The 15,195-nt window shown below is 35.8% G+C and overlaps 1 protein-coding gene across 1 annotated transcript in view; it reads right to left on the bottom strand.

The window, feature by feature from the left end:
- Positions 1–15,195, bottom strand: part of XPR1 (xenotropic and polytropic retrovirus receptor 1) — a 218,168-nt gene that overhangs the window by 170,645 nt on the left and 32,328 nt on the right. The window lies entirely within an intron of this gene.

Below are 15,195 nucleotides of genomic sequence, written 5' to 3'. Positions count from 1 at the left end.
TGTATATTTACTGATAAGATTTTCTTATATTTTTATGGTAGTAAAATTATATAACATAAAATCTCCCATTTTAACCATTTTTACATGTACAATTTAGCAGTATTAAGTACACTTACAATGTTGTACAACCACCACCACTATTTCCAAACTTCTTCATTACCTTAAATGCATATACTACAGTAATCACCAAGTGTTTATTAAATGAAACAATAGCAGGAAATTGAAGATACTTTAGAACCAGTCTTGTAAATCACAGATGATGTGAAAGTCCACAAGAACAGAAGACAAAAATTACTGGCTAGTGATTAAATCCATCTGATAATTCAGAAAATTTATATTTGTAATATATGTTCGATTATGCTGCATGTCTACTTAATCTAAAAACAGTGTAATACTGACTGAATACAGTGACCTCAGTCTACTTAGCTTTTCTAATTAATTTGACATAATTGTTTTATTCTAATTTCTCACTAGGGGTTCTTAAGGGACCTAAATAAGAAATGCTAATTGGAGATACCACTGCCATCCTCTTTGTGTTACTACTTTAGCACCAACACCAACACCTCCACGGAGAACAAGAGATTATGAGAAAAAATTGGTATATAGATTGAAGATATCCACAAGCAAAAGCAGAACCCCAAAAGATCTCTTCTTACTAAGAAATAAAAGCTCAAATGCTTCTAAAATATTTTTTACAAATGTCTAGAATTTATGTTTACAACAAACAACTTTTGCTTCTACTGGGATATTACAAATAAACGTGCAGATTTTGGGGAGAGTTAAGGTAAAAAGAAGAAAAAGATAACTAAAATCAGGAAGCATAACTCTCACTCTTCTAGGGTCGTAACACACAACCTAAAGAGAAGAGAATGAGGTCCTCCTGTATCCCACAGCCTTATTCAGATAGTGTTCTGTAGGCACATTAAAAAGTTTGAATCTCCCAAATCCAAACACCACCATGGACAGCTCTAAACTGAAAAAGAATTCCACAATTAAATAAATTAAATTACTACTCCATTCTAGTCAAAAGTGAACAAAAAAAATCTATTCAAGTGTTTACCTTGTTGCTTCTTTTTTTGACTATTATCAAAACAAGAAAAATACCATTCTAGCAATTGTTTAGATTCCCCAAAATTAGAAACTTAAATATGAATGCAAGGAAGTTTCAAAAAAAAAATTCTACAAGTGACATAGACTGAGAAATTAGCAAGCAAAATAATGCCAAAAATTACTTTATTGTAAACCCGGTTTTCCATTTAAGTAAATTCCACTTAAGAGTTCTCTGTGTCTTGGGGTGCCTGGTTAGGTCAGTCCGAAGAGCACACAACTCTTGTTGTCAGGACATGAGTTCAAAACCCATGCTGGGTTCAGAGATTACTAAAAAAAAGAAATAAACTTAAAAAAAAATGGGGACTCCTGGGTGCCTCAGTTGGTTAAGCCTCTGACTCTTGATTTCAGCTCAGGTAATGATCTCACAGTTCAAAAGTTCGAGCCCCATATTGGCTCTGTGCTTACAGTGAGAGCCTGCTTGGGATTTTCTCTCCCTGTCTGCCCCTCCCCTGCTCACTCTTTCTCACAATAAATAAACTTAAAAAAAAAGAAAGAAAGAATGCTGTGTCTTGATATAAGTGATGGTTGCACAAAACTGAATGTACCAAAATGCCACTAATCTCAGTATACTTTAAAATCCCCACCTTGGACTCTGTGCTGACAGTGCAGAGCCTGCTTGGGATTCTCTCTCCCTTTCTCTCTGCCCCTCCCCCTTGCTCTCTTTCTCAAAAAATAAACTAAAAAAAAAAATCAAAAAATACAAAATAAAATCATTAATTTTACGTTATGTTAATTTCACCAAAAAAAAAAAAAATGCTTCTGTGCATATTCTGAGTCATGTACCTAACTAAAAATCATGAATCTGCTTTTCCCAATACTCTTAAAGAAGCAAGCATGTGGCCTTAAGTGTTAATGGCAGACAACTGGAGGACCCCAACATGAAGACACAACTACAAAAAACATAAAACTTGCAGAACTGGAGATTGGATGGTACCACTTAAAGCCAATATTCCTCTGTATTTCCAATTGTGCAATCCATTCAGAACAGTACCAAGACTCTGTTTTTGAATGTGGATCATGTGGAACAAAGAACTCACAATGACCTCTGAATTCTAACCTGCATTAGACTAATAGCCCCAATGTTGGGTCCAATTAGAGTCCAACTTTAAAAAAAATTTAAGCCCCTTGGAAATTTGGTGTCATCCTTACAGCTCACTATTCTCCTCTAATAACCCTTTGCTTCATTTAAAGTCCTCTCCTGAATCTCCACTGAATGTCCTATGTACTTGCACCTCTGGTTTTGTCCTGTTGCTTCTCTGTGCCTAAACAGCCCTCTCCTGCAGCTGTAACTATGCTTCAAGACCCAATTCAAATCTCACCTCTTCCATTACTCATTCTTTTACTACATTATTTATGAACATTCTGCTATGGTCATTGTGGATAAACTGCTACTGAGAATATCTACCCAATATACTGTGTTATTCTTATACTGTTAAAAATTCCTCTCTGCTGTAAATACCCTAATTTAGTTACTGTGTCATTAGTGAACTATATCATGTTTTTCCTTAAGAAGAAAAACTAGTTGTAGTCTTTTAAAAAGATAACAATCCACCCTCCTACCAAGATGACAGACATCCCATACAGAAGAAATAAGAGTATAACAATAATAAATCTTACAATATAAATCCTCTTATTCTGTTCCATCCTTTCTATAATTTTTTTTTAACGTTTTATTTTTGAGACAGAGAGAGACAGAGCATGAACGGGAGAGGGTCAGAGAGAGGGAGACACAGAATCTGAAACAGGCTCCTGGCTCTGAGCTGTCAGCACAGAGCCCGACGCGGGGCTCGAACTCACGGACCGCGAGATCATGACCTGAGCTGAAGTCGGACGTTTAACTGACTGAGCCACCCAGGCGCCCCTGTTCCATCCTTTCTAAAAGGAATGCACAAATTTAGCTATTTCATCTTCTTATTATAGCAACCAAAAGATTCCTCTGTGAACAGCCTAATAAGAACATATTTCATACTGCACAGCAATTGTGGAACAAGAGAAACTCTTAAATATATTTAATCACACTACATTTGCAATGCCTGATTCAAAGTGTAGACATTTCAAACTCAAACAAGATTTATGTGCCTCAGATATGTACATGCAAAATTAATTGCATTATGATAACACACCAATATAAATTCAATTTCCCTTTCTAATCTCACTGATTACACCTCTTGTAACAATCACAACTGATCAATTTCTCATCAAGAACCACAAATTGGCACTCCGCCTTATAGGTGATAAACTATGTTTCACCTCTTAACCTTCAATGAAGAAAATGAAAATTTAATCAGTATAGGTAGATTCCCTACTCCACTCTAATCCCAAAGAGCTGTACATGTGGTTACTATACCTAACAGTATTATTCACTCCTAAAAAAATCATCACATTTCACCTTTTCAGCTAGAGTAGATACTTTCTTAGTATACTAAGAATCTAAGCTTTAAAGAATAGGTATTTTATCTTATATACATACATATGTGTGTGTGTGTATATATATATATGTATATATATATACACACATATATATTTTAAACATGTGCATGTACATATATGTGTGACATTACATGTATTTCTTTCTGCTAAAAAACAAAGCCTAAAAACAATGAATAACTCAATGGCATTGACACTTTGAAAGAAGTGCCCAGTATGTGGCTTCTAAAGAAATTAAGACTCCTTGGTTATCACTAAAAGAACTAATAAGAGGGTTTTGTAAAATAGATAATCCCAGGTCCCAAGCTGGAAAATCATGAGTGTGGAAAAATTCTGTCATATCAGATAGAAAAGAAGCTATCAAAGATTGTGAAAGTCATATCAAAATAAATGAGGAAACCACCTAAAGAGGCTCCCACTGGGCCAAAGTTGAAAATCTGATCAATAATAAGGATAAAAACTATACTGGACAAAAACACACCAAGTATGTTTAAATAAAATAATTCATTAACACACTTAAAAATTTTTCACTGGTCATCTTTGGAAAATGTTAGAAAGCCAGTATTATTTTCAAAACTAGAAAATAAAGGATGAGAATTAGGCAATTGACCTACCTTTCCTGTATCTATAGCTAAAGATAACCAGTTTACAAAGGAGAGTTTCCCTTTACAGAATTCTGGCTAATAAACACAGGAAAGCTGGAATATCACCATTTTATGAACCTTAATGAATTCATGAATCTAGGACTAGGCATTGACCATCAATAGCTTGTAACATTACAAAGACAGAAACAATCTGATATTATATGTGCCCCCTAATAGAAGTACACACCAGCACCTATAAAGTTGTCTTGGGAAAAAATATATATGCATACCCTTTAATATGAATTAGATCAAGCTTCTAGATTTAACTATAAATTTACAGGAGACACAAGAATAGAGACTATGTTAAAGTACACTACAGGAATGTAATCAGTAAAATCCAGACTCTGGGAGACAAAGAAAACCAAACTAGCCAGTTTGTCCTGCCAATAACAATAATAATAAAAATTTTTAAAGAAGAACAGAAAATATAAGATAAATAAAAGAGTTGGAGAGGAAACCTATAGATCAACTCTGACCAAAAGAACTTTCTTCAATGAGACAAATATTCTGTCCTGTAAGGTTGCCCCTAACTTCATGGGGCTACTGAGTACTTGATATGGTGGTAGTGTGATTAAGGATCAGAATATTCCATTTAAATTTTAATTTAAATTAATTATTTATTTATTTAAATATAACTTATTGTCAAATCGGTTTCCATATGACACCCAGTGCTCATCCCAACAAGTGCCCGTATTCATATACATTGCATTATGGTATATAGTATGTATATTGTATGTTAGTATATTATATATATATAGTATGTATATTGTATATTAGTATATAGTATATATACTGTATATATATATATAATATATAGTATATATTAGTGTATTACATGTATATAGTATTGTACACATTGCATGTATATGTGTGTGTGTGTGTGTGTGTGTGTGTGTGTGTGTGTATACACCACATCTTTATCCATTCATCAGCTGATGGACATTTTGGCTCTTTCCGTAACTTGGCTATTGTTGACAGTGCTTCTATAAACATTGGGATTCATATGTCCCTTTGAATCAGCATTTTTGTATCCTTTGGATAAATACCTAGTAGTGCAATTGCTGGGTCATAAGGTGGTGCTATGTTTAATTTTTTTAGGTACCTCCATATTGTTTTCTAAGGTGGCCACACCAGTCTGCATTCCCAATTTAATTTAAATTTAAATAGCCACATGTGTCTACCATATCAGATGGTGCTGCCATAAACAATGAAGAATTAAGGGACTTATTAATCAATCTGCAATGCATCATATGATGGATCTTATGTGAGTCACTATTCAAACAAGTGAATCTTTTTTTAAATGTTTACTTATTTTGAGAGAGAGCATGTGTGCACATGGGGGCGGGGGGGGGGGGGGGGAAGGGGATGTGGAAGAGGAGAGAAAGAATCCCAAACAGGCTCCATGCTGTCAGCGTGAGCCCCAGGCGGGCCCAATTCCATGAACCATGAGATCATGACCAAGCTGAAATCAAGAATCTGATGCTTAACCAACTGAGCCACCCAGACATTCCACAAATGAGTCTTTAAAAGAAAAAAAAAAAAGGTATAAAATAATGAGGGAAATGTAAATCCTGTCAGATATTTAATAATGTTAAGAAATGACTATTACTGGGGCACCTGGGTGGCGCAGTCGGTTAAGCGTCCGACTTCAGCCAGGTCACGATCTCGCGGTCTGTGAGTTCGAGCCCCGCGTCGGGCTCTGGGCTGGTGGCTCAGAGCCTGGAGCCTGTTTCCGATTCTGTGTCTCCCTCTCTCTCTGCCCCTCCCCCGTTCATGCTCTGTCTCTCTCTGTCCCAAAAAAAATAAATAAACGTTGAAAAAAAAAAATTTAAAAAGATATAATTAATAATCCTGAGATGAAACCATCCTGAATTATCCAGGCAGCCTTAAATCCAATGACAAATATCCTTAGATACCAGGAGAATAAAGAGACAACGTTGAAGGCAAAATGAAGAGTCAGAGATTGGAGTGAAGTGGCCACAGCCAAGGAAACCGGCAACTGCTAGAGACTAGAAGAGGCAGACTCTCCCCACCAAAGTTCTAGGAGTGTAGCTCTGTCAACACCCTGATTTCAGACTCTGGCCTCCAGAACCGTGAGAGAATAAATTTCTCTTATTTTAAGCCACAATAAGTTTGTGGTGGTTAAAACAACCACCAAAAACTAATACAAGGAATTATCTACTCTTTCAAATATTGACTACCTAGTCCTTCCTCATACTGACTCAATAATTGGAAGTTGTTGTGAATCTAAATAACGTTTGAGCATCTTTTCCATTTTGAAGGCAAGAATTTTTGTTTCTTTTATTCAACGATGTATACCTACTGCTGGAAACTGCTCACTGATCATAACTTTATGTTTCTTTCTACCTTTCTCAGTAGCATTCTTTCATTTAACAGTTAAAGTGGCTCTGCCCAAAGGAAAAAAAAAGGCATAAAGAAGAATTTATCTTACTTCAAACTCTGCCATCTGAAAGCTTTAACAATGTTCCAGATGTCTAATAGCTAGTGTGGAAACTCTATCTGAAATCACCAGTTTCATGCATTTGGTGTGTTACCTTCTCCTCTCTAATGGAGAGTATATACCAAGAAGTCCCAGAGCTTTTTTGTTTCATGTTTTGTAATTATCCCCTCTCTACTTCATGACCCTCCCTCAAACTTATCATAAAAAAAAAAGAAACAGCACTGTGTGGTAAATGACACAGTATCTTTATAAGTTACTGATTTTTATAAGGGAAGGAAAAATTGAAACACTGAAAATACTCTATTCTGTGGTGTGGAAAGAAAGGATAATAAACCTACATCCCAAGCATTTCTTCATTTCTTCTAGCTTCCTACCTGTATGCTACTCAAAGCTGATATTCATTTTTGCCATGTAATTTTACCACCTACTTATATCATTATCTTATCTTCTAGCAATGAGCATCCAACTACATTTAATTCTCCTTCTGTGAAAGAAAAGAAGGAATTTCATCAACTTGAAGAATAATGCTGTTTACTATTCAGAAGCATATCTTTCCAATTAGTGAACTGGTTTAAGGTTAGTGGCACCTTTAAAGAACACACAATATTATTTCTGAAGGTAATAATACTTAGTATCTAGAAGCTACTATTTCCACAATATAAATGAATATGAAATTATTTTCCACTGCAAACATGAAATAACACCCTTCAGAAATAACTTCATTATACACCTGAAACTAATGTAGTGTATGTCAACTATACAACAATTTTTTTAATAAGAAACAAACAAACTTCAATACATGGCATGAATATCAATCATATCTTTTCATCCTTTCTTAAAGAAGCTAATGGAGAATTAAAATTGTTATCTTTTTTCTTAATGTTTATTCTTGAGAGAGAGAGACAGAGTGCAAGAGGGCCCAGGGGGTTGGGGAGGGGGGGGGTGTGGTAGAGACAGAGAGGGAGACAGAGAATCTGAAGTAGGCTCCAAGCTTTGGGCTGTCAGCACAGAGCCCAACACAGGCCTCAAACTCAAAAACTGCGAAATCATAACCTGAGCCAAAGTTGGACGCTTAATTGACTGAGCCACCAGGTACCCCCCAACATACATTATTCTTAAAGAGATGACAATTATCTTGTTGGCTTAACTCTTGTCTCAACTTTCACTCTTAGCCATCTGCATTTCTCAATGGCTCTCAAAACAAGGTTGCAGTGACTACAAATGAATCTAGTGTCTCATTTTTAGGGTTAAACTCTCTACTAGTCCCTGGTATACTGTCCTCTCATGCAATATTAACCCACTAAAAGAAAATTTTTGAAAATTGATAATAAATGATTAAACGACACTAACAGACAAGTGGAACTTACAAAGGACACTCTCCTGCCATTGCTCACCTGAAAGTGTAGCAAATTAGATATAGCTCTCCCTATTATGAATATCAAATCATTTTATTTCTAGTTCAGAAGAGTCATGTAAATAATTTTTAAGAAGATAATGATACAGGATAACAAAATGAAAACTGGGGGGAGGGGAGATATAAGATTATAAATATCATGAGAAAACTAATATATTATGAATGCATACATTTGACAGTAATTATATACATGCAAAAACTACTTCATGAATTTTAGAAATGCAATTCAATCTTCCATCCTCTAGGACTAAAAAGCAAGCTCACATCTGTTAAAACAACAAAGACCTGGGACAGAGGTGAGGTAGAAGAAGATGCCTAAGTGGACTCTGTCCATTCAAGCATATAATCGGAATGAATAATTTACAAGCATACTTTCATCTTCAATGCCACTAAGAGCTGAATTCTAAGGAGCTTAGGGAGACTGTAACACATCTGCTAACCAAGTTCAATAAGCAGAAGGAACCTAAGCAAAAATGATCCAACAAAACCTGTTTACAAGATTGGGGAGGCGGTGGGGAGACTAAAGAAATGGCAGAATAGCAGAGACTAGTGTAATAATGGTCAGGGACCTGTGTCCTTAACTGTATCTATTCATTCCACCTCAGAAAATCCAATAGCTGTATTAAGCCAACTGAATGAGAGAGCTGTATTAGGCTAACATTAGCTATATCTTCTCCCCATCAAAAAGAATATAACAGGCAAAATGTAAAAGGGAAACCTTTGTTTACAAAGATTTTTTTCAGTAGGTCTTTCCATTTTAATTCAAATAGTCTAAAAAGTATATTCCACGGAGAACAAACTGAGGGTTGATGTGGGGGGGGGGGGGAGGCAGGGGAGAGGGGAAAATGGGTGATAGGCACTGAGGAGGGCACTTGTTGGGATGAGCATTGGATATTGTATGTAAGCGATGAATCATAGGAATCTACTCCCAAAGCCAAGAGCACACTGTATACAATATATGTTAGCTAACTTGACAACAAATTATATTTAATAAATAAATAAATGATATATTCTAGTATATGTATATAGTAAACGTATATGAAAAAAACCTCCAACAATTTATATATGATTTTTCAAATTTATGCCTACTTCATGTATTTTTCAAAGGAAGCATATCAAACATGTAAAAACATAAAAAGTAATTTAATGTCTTAAAAAATACACAGTCACTCAACAGCTTATAAAATACGATTTTTCAGCAATCAAATGAAACTCTACATTTGGCATCAAGACAACAAGATGCCGCAAAAACACAAAATGTTTAAACTAAGATCTTGTATCATCTGCTTAAGAAATGCTACATTGTCACCGGAGACTATACCTTATGAAATTACAGTGTTAGCATTATAAAACAATAACAATAAATAATATGCTTAGCCATCTAACCAGGAGGTAAAATTCTGCATCTAAAGATCAAGTTTAAAAATTAAAAAACAAAAATAAGAACAAGAAGCAAGCTACGTTATTTTGCTCCTTTTTTCCCCACAAACAGTACTCTGGCTTCAAAGAAGATTGAGCAAAAGGATTCATTTTTATTCCTACTCATTAATGTGCTCAATAAATATGTAAGGTATTTAAGATACTAGGTATAAAACAGGAAAAAAAGAAAAAAATCTCTGATGTCAAGGGACTTATATTGGTCTCAAGAAAGCTAATAAATCATTGCGGGGGGGGGGGGGGGGAAGGGAGGGGGGAAGCCATAAGATACCAGAAACTGAGGGGCACCTGGGTGGCTCAGCCAGTTAAGCATCAGACTTGGGCTCAGGTCATGATTTCATGGCTTGTGAATTCAAGCCCCACATCAGGCTGTGTGCTGACAGCTCAGAGCCTGGAGCCTGCTTCAGATTCTATGTCTCCCTCTCTCTCTCCTCTCAAAAATAAACATTAAAAAATTAAAAAGAAAAAAACCAGTGAGAAATACTATGCAAAGAAATAAATAAAATGGTTGACATAATTTAAGTGACTGAGTGGATACATAAGATTGAATATTCAGAAGGTCCTTCAAAGAACACAGCTACAGAATGATCAAATGATTCTCATCATGGCAAGAGCTAATAAAGCCTTACTCAAAGAGAAAGCTTGGCCTGATTCAGGTACAGAAAGAAAGGCAATGTGACTAGAGCCTAGTGAACAAGGGGGAAAATGGTAGAATGTGAGGTCATGAACACAGAACCAGATTATTTAGGGCCTTGTAGGTTAAAGTAATAAATGTTTCCATTATACTGTCACACTGTATGAAGGAGCCTTATGAAACTCCACTGTCATACTTTTTATAGAATTATTGTTGGGGATACTATTCATCACATACACCAAATGCTCTTCATGAAGGTCCAAAGGAAGAATTTCTCTCAAATCTCATGTTCAGTAACAGCTGAACTTTTTCTAAGAAACTGATATAAATTTAACTTATGTGAATTCTGAAGTTAATCATGCTCTCATCTATTCCCTGATAAGAATTAGCTTCTAGCAATTGTATAAAACCTTAATGGCATCAATGGCATCTATTTTTTAAAATAATGTTTGCTTTTAGAATAGTTTCAGATTTACAAAAAAGTTACAAAGATAGTCCAGAAAGTTCTCATATATACCCCACAAGTTTCATCATTAATATCTTACATGCATATGGTACATTTGTTACAATTAATAAACCGCTACTGATACATTATCACAAACTAAGATCTATAATGTACACAGATTTCCTTAGTTTTTACCTGATGTTCTTTTCCTATCCCAGGATCTTTACAATATCTAGTTTATACACTAAATTTACTAGAGCTTTATCTCACTATTCTTTTTTTTCTTAATGTTTATTTATTTTGAGACAGAGAGAGCATGAGCAAGGGAGGGAGGAGGGAGGGAGGGAGGGAGAAAGGGGGAGGGAGAGGGAGAGGCAGAGGCGGAGGGGGAGGGGGAGGGGGAGGGGGAGAGGGAGAGGGGGAGAGAGAGAGGGAGAGAGGGAGAGAGAGAGGGAGGGAGGGAGGGAGGGAGGGAGGGAGAGAGAGAGAGAGAGAGAGAGAGAGAGAGAGAGAGAGAGAGAGAGAGAGAGAATCCCAAGCAGGCTCCACGCTGCCCCAAGCCCGACATGGGGCTTGAATTCACAAATATGAAATCATGACCAAAATCAAGAGTTGGATGCTTAACCAACTGATCCACCTAGGTGCTCCTCACTATTCTATCTTAATTCTCCCCTTATTCTAACCTCTACAACTACTGTTATCTAATATATTTTATCTAATTCTATAAATCTTCCCCAGTACTTCTGGGAACCATGTGGAGTAACAACAACAATAAAAATGAGTAAAGAGACATTTCTTGAAAGATACAAATAGCTTTTTCCCAACAAGTCAAACAGTTCAGTATTATTCAAGGCAACACTTCATACACCTTTTAAAATACAGAGGGTCAAAATAATATCCAATTAAAAATTTTATTCAAAGACATCTTTTAAATAAAAATGAAAAGAATATAAAAAATCATTTTTATATTCAATATTAGTTTAATCTCTGGAATTCTCCCTTTGTCGGCACATACAGCATCTGTAATCCTGATTGTCCTTATTGAGCCATGCAACATTAGCATGGTCTCAGATCACACAAATCTAAAATGGGGGTGAGGCAAAATGATATTTTAAAGTCCCTTTCAGTTAGAAATGTCAATGATCTGTTATTTCTGTGACCTAGGTTTACCATCAGGTTCTCATATTTTGCCATCACAATTAAAAAGTAGAAAACATTAATGCTTCTAAAGGAAAGACAGTAATTTTAAAAAGAGAATGTCAAAGTCTGAAACTGTACTTGAAATTAATTCAGAGTAAAAACAGATTAATATGGCATATAAGTTATATGAACAGTATATAAATTTGTACGTATATAAATTATATAAATCAAAAGTACCCTGGGGATGCCTAGGTGGCTCAATTGATTAAGTGTTTGACTCTTGACTTCAGCTCAGGTCATGATCTTACAGTTCCTGAGTTTGAGCCCCGCACTGGGCTCTGCACTGACAGTGCGGAGCCTGCTCAGGATTCTCTCTCTTCCTCTCTCTCTCTGCCCCTCCACTGCTGGCGTGCTCTCTCTCAAAATAAATAAATAAACTTAAGAAAGAAAGGAAGGAAGGAAGGAAGGAGGGAAGGAAGGAAGGAAGAATTTTTAATGTGCCCTGGAGAAGAGGGAAGTTTCCCCCAAAAAAGGTATAAATATTTACCCAAGTAGATTAATTCCATAAAGTCACTGAGATACCAAATTGGGGAGGGGGGGGGAAGCATGAGAGAAAAGGTAAAAAATGTATCAATTTATATTTACTACTCGTTCTCTATCATTGAAAATTTGACTATGTCAGATGGGTATTGCAATTAAGAGGTCTATTTTCACATGTATACTAAATTATTTTGTCTCAAAACAATCCCGATTATGAAGGTGTCACTAATTCACTGTTGGGGAACCATGAGTTGGCAGTTTCATTTAATCTGTCCCAAATACCCAAAACCTCACTGGCAGCAGGAACTGTAAAAATACAATACAGTTTAAAAGTTTTTATCATTACTTTCCAAACATTCCTAAAATACTACTCCATTAAAGATTAATACCAAGGATTCTGAGTATCTGTTCTCTACACTAAAAAAAATCCACAATTCTATAATTTTAATATTCTCATTCTACTGTCATGCTATGCTGCTCTACAAGTCTTTCTGCAGAAAAAAAAAATTTAAATAGTAAAATGCTTTAATTATTTATGCCATTATTTAAAAACCAATAAGGGGTGCCTAGATGGCTCAGTCGATTGAGCGTCTGATTTCAGCTCAGGTCATGATCTCAATGGTTTGTGACTTTGAGCCCCACATTCGGCTCTCCGCTGTCAGTGCAGGGCCCACTTTGGATCCTCTGTTCCCCTCTCTCTCTGCCCCTTTCCTGCTCATGCTCTCTTTCTCTCTCAAAAATAAACATTAAAAAAATAATAAAAATAAAAACCAATAAAATGTATAAACTTTAACATAGAATTTTGTCAGTTTTTCAGTCATATAATATTTCCAAATGTAAATATTTATCAAAATAATAGAGATTACACAGAAGAGTAGATAATAATACATATCAAAAAGAGATTAAATACAAGTTGATAAGGAATGCTTGAAAATAAGTCCTTAAGCTTTCTTAATGTATATTACTTCAGAATATGAGCATTTCCAAATTACATGACATCTATTTTAAAACTTGTTTGAAGTTTACTTATTTATTTTGAGAGAGAGAGAGAGAGAGAGCAGGGGAGGGGCAGAGAGGGAGGGAGAGAGAGAATCTCAAGCAGGCTCCACACTGTCAGCACAGAGCTCGACGGGGGGCTCAAATTCATGAACTGCTAGATCATGACCTGAACCGAAACCAAGAGTCAGATGCTTAACCAAATGAGCCACCCAGGTGCCCCAATAAGAAATCTATTTTAAATAAAAAGAGACCCTTTATTTTCCAAAAATCAATGTATATATCATCCATGAAATTCACTCTCAAAGGATGAATGAAGCAAAATACCATAAATCTGCATATCTACTTATTTGAGTAAAAAAAAAATAACTTTAAGTGAACATGTCTTGATTTCTTAATGCATTGAAATTATTTTGGGGGGCAAACTGAGATCTTTTTCCCTAAGGTCAGGAAGAAGGCAGGGATGTCCACTCTCACCACTATTATTCAACATAGTGTTAGAAGTCTTAGCCTCAGTAATCAGACAACACAAAGAAATACAAGGCATCCAAATCAGCCATGAGGAGGTCAAACTTTCATTCTTCGCAGATGACATGATACTCTACATGGAAAACTCAAAAGATTCCACCAAAAAATTGCTAGGACTGATCCATGAATTCAGCAAAGCTGCAGGATATAAAATCAACACACAGAAATCAGTTGCATTCCTATATACCAATAATGAAGCAACAGAAAGAGAAATCAAGGAATCAATCCCATTTACAATTGCATCAAAAGCCATAAAATACCTAGGAATAAATCTAACCAAAAAGGTGAAAAATCTATAAACTGAAAACTATAGAAAGCTTATGAAAGAAATTGAAGAAAACACAAAAAAAATGGGAAAATATTCCATGTTCTTGCACAGGAAGAACAAATATTTTTATGAAAATGTCAATACTACCCAAAGCAATCTACATATTCAATGCAATCGGTATCAAAATTACACCAGCATTCTTAACAGAGCTAGAACAAACAATCTTAAAATTTGTATGGAACCAGGAAAGACCCCGAATAGCCAAAGCAATCTTGAAAAAGAAAACCAAAGCAGGAGGCATCACAATCCCGGACTTCAAGCTGTATTACAAAGCTGTAATCATCAAGACAGTATGGTACTGGCACAGAAACAGACACTCAAATCAGTGGAACAGAATAGAGAACCCAGAAATGGATCCACAAATGTATGGCCAACTAATCTTTGACAAAGCAGGAAACAATATCCAATGGAACAGACAGTCTCTTCAGCAAGTGGTACTGGGAAAACTGGACAACGACATGCAGAAGAATGAACCTGGACCACTTTCTTACACCATACAGAAAAATAAACTGAAAATGAATAAAAGACCTAAATGTAAGACAGGAAGCCATCAAAATCCTCGAGGAGAAAGCAGGCAAAAACCTCTCTGACCTTGGCCGCAGCAAGGGAAACAAAAGCAAAAATGAACATTGGGACCTCATCAAAATAAAAAGCTTCTGCACAGCAAAGGAAACAATCAGCAAAACTAAATGACAAAGGACAGAAAGGGAGAAGATATTTTCAAATAAAGTATCAGTTAAAGGGTTAGTATCGAAAGTCTATAAAGAACTTATCAAACTCAACACCCAAAAACCAAATAATCCAGTGAAGACATGAGCAAAAGACATGAATAGACACTTCTCCAAAGAAGATATCCAGATGGCCAACCGACACATGAAAAAATGCTCCACATCACTCATCATCAGGGAAATACAAATCAAAACCACAATGAGATACCACCTCACACCTGTCAGAATGGCTAACATTAACAACTCAGGCAACAACAGATATTGGCAAGGATGCGGAGAAAGAGGATCTCTTTTGCACTGCTGGTGGGAATGCAAACTGTTGCAGCCACTCAGGAAAACAGTATGGAGGTTCCTCAAAAAATT

Source organism: Leopardus geoffroyi, chromosome C3 (genome assembly GCF_018350155.1).
Source record: "Leopardus geoffroyi isolate Oge1 chromosome C3, O.geoffroyi_Oge1_pat1.0, whole genome shotgun sequence".
NCBI classification, from domain to species: domain Eukaryota; kingdom Metazoa; phylum Chordata; class Mammalia; order Carnivora; family Felidae; genus Leopardus; species Leopardus geoffroyi.
This window is presented reverse-complemented; position numbering and strand designations above follow the sequence as displayed.